Genomic DNA, 2,421 nt, shown 5'->3' with positions numbered 1-2,421 from the left:
AGATCCCTGGTTACCACTATGTGGGTTGGGAGAGGGGAAAAAAAAAAAAACAACACCCCCAGGGTATATCAGAGAAAAAAAAAAAAACAAAAAACCTCGATTCCCCTTTCCTTCCCACACTGGGAAAAGGAAGTGGGGGGAAGGGAAAGGAAATAAAATTGAAAAAAAAAACAACAATAAAACAGAAAGTTCTCCCAATAGAAGAAAACTCTCGATCTTCAACTAGTTAGAATCCACCTCAGGCAAAAACTGCAGCTGGCAATGGCTCAGGGCAAAAAGAGACAGCAGCGAGTTTCTCCTCTGATGACGTGTCCTGCCATCCCCAGCCCCAACCACACACCGTAGCCCCCCCCAACTCCTCCCACTTCGTTGCCCAGGAGACAAGAGAAAAAAGTAAAGTGCAAGTCCTTATCTGCCTTGTCTCCTAGGAGACTAATGTCCGGCCATCAGCCATGGGGTTAGGTCTTTTTGTATTCTGAAGTGCTTCTCTTGATAACCAGGGGGGAAGGGAGAAAATTCTTCACTTGGCTTATAAGAGCTAGCTAAAACCAAAACAGGGGGCATGATGGACTCCATCACCCAGGCCATCAACCAGGTGAGGGGAGCACAGAGAGGACCCAGCCAGGGCTGGGGGTGAAGGAGAGGAAGAGTCTGTCAAACCCTACAAGGTCTCTGGGTTGGGGTTGGAGTTACATTCAACTCCTCTCCCTCTCCTCTCCCTCTCCTCTCCACTCCACTCCCCTCTACTCGGGGTCTCATCCTTTTCTTGCTGATTCTCAAATGCTTTTATGACATTTTTTCCACGGGGGACAGCTTCCTTAATTCCCCAGATCAATAAAGTAATCAGCCACGTGCTGTTGATCCAGGGCTGAGTTATGGTCCCAATTGGGAGGGGCAATGGATTGCATTTCCCTCATAACTCATTCTCAGCAAAACACTTGTGTCTCATTTAAACTAAGACAGTGAACCAGAGGGGATCTTTGGGAACTAGCAGATCACCATGATAACGATTGCCATGGCCATTGCAGTGACTGTGCAGGAGACGGTGAGTGCAAGCTAACCTGTCACCCCAGAAAGTGGTGCCTGCCATCCAAGCAGGGCAACCACTCTCCTTGCTTGTCCGTTACAGCATAGGGACCCTTCACCTTCTGTTCTTCTTCCATTGACAGGTCACCAAATTCACCACCAAACCAAATGAGCTGGGTATACTGGCTAACCAGCTCACCAATGACTACAGGCAACTGGTACTAGAGAAGTCAGCTGCACTCACCACTGAGAATGAGGTGTGAGCATGGGGTGTACCATGGGGCAGAAAAGGGTCTGTTGGGGCATGAGAGCAGAGGACAGGGGCACTTGAACCTCTTATCAGAGCTGGGGGTAGGCAACATTCAGACCCTCCCCTTGCAACACGGTGTAAAAATGCAGAGCAAAGCCATGTTTCCTTTTTTTTCCTCCTGAGTTGGGATAATTGGGAGAGGAGCTGGGTATGGGTGGCTGCTGTTTCCCAGAGGATATTACAGATGAAGGCTTAGTTCCCTACTGGCTCTCTCATGCACGTGTTCCCCTTCAGGTCAGTTCCCACATCAAGCGTTGGATGCAGGAGCTGGGTCATGGCTGTGCTGCCCTGGTCACTAAGGCTGGAGCCCTGCAGTGCAGCCCCGGCGATGCTGTGAGGATAGAATACCCTTTTTTTCCCCAAAAGATTTTGTTACGAGGAGACAGAGCTTTTGCTTAGGAAGACTTTCTACCTAAAAGGTAACTCTTTCTCAAAGGCAGTTTCAATGCTTCCCCCTCCTCTCCCCCACATAGCAAGTTCTCAACCTCTCTCTCTGATATGTGAGAGGAGAGAGATAATGCTTACAGAAATGCTACAGAGCTGTTGCAGCCGGGGAGAGTCAGGGGGGCCAGTGATGATAAAGCCTGGGAACAAACAGGAGGTTTGCCTTTTCCCTCTGAGGCCCCGTACTGCCTGGCAGGGATGAGAAGTTTGTAAGTTTTAATGTCTTTGCCTCTGAAATAAACCCTTTTGAACCCTTTCCACTGCCTTGGCATTCTGGGGGAAGATACCTGTGTATGTTTTACCTTACAGATGCCTACACCAAGGAGTTGATGAGAGCGTACACAAGGTTTCTGAGGTGAGCGGTCCAGAGATTGGTACAAATGGTACCAGCTGAGGTCAAGGACAAAGGGAGAGAATCAACCTGCCAGTGCCAGGCTGATCTGTCTGCCATGAGTGTAATAGAAGGGTTAACTTTGTTCATAAAATCTTATGTGTATGAGGGAATAAGGAACTTTTGATATAATTCAACAAGATAAGTTTCATAGACATCCTGTTAATCAAGCAAGTGTCAGTAAAATAATTACAGACATCTTGCTAAACAAACAAGTGTCAGTATCGGTGGAATTTACAACTGATAAGAA

Source organism: Myiozetetes cayanensis, unplaced genomic scaffold (assembly GCF_022539395.1).
Source record: "Myiozetetes cayanensis isolate MyiCay16 unplaced genomic scaffold, myiCay2020 scf353, whole genome shotgun sequence".
Lineage (NCBI taxonomy): Eukaryota > Metazoa > Chordata > Aves > Passeriformes > Tyrannidae > Myiozetetes > Myiozetetes cayanensis.
This window is presented reverse-complemented; position numbering follows the sequence as displayed.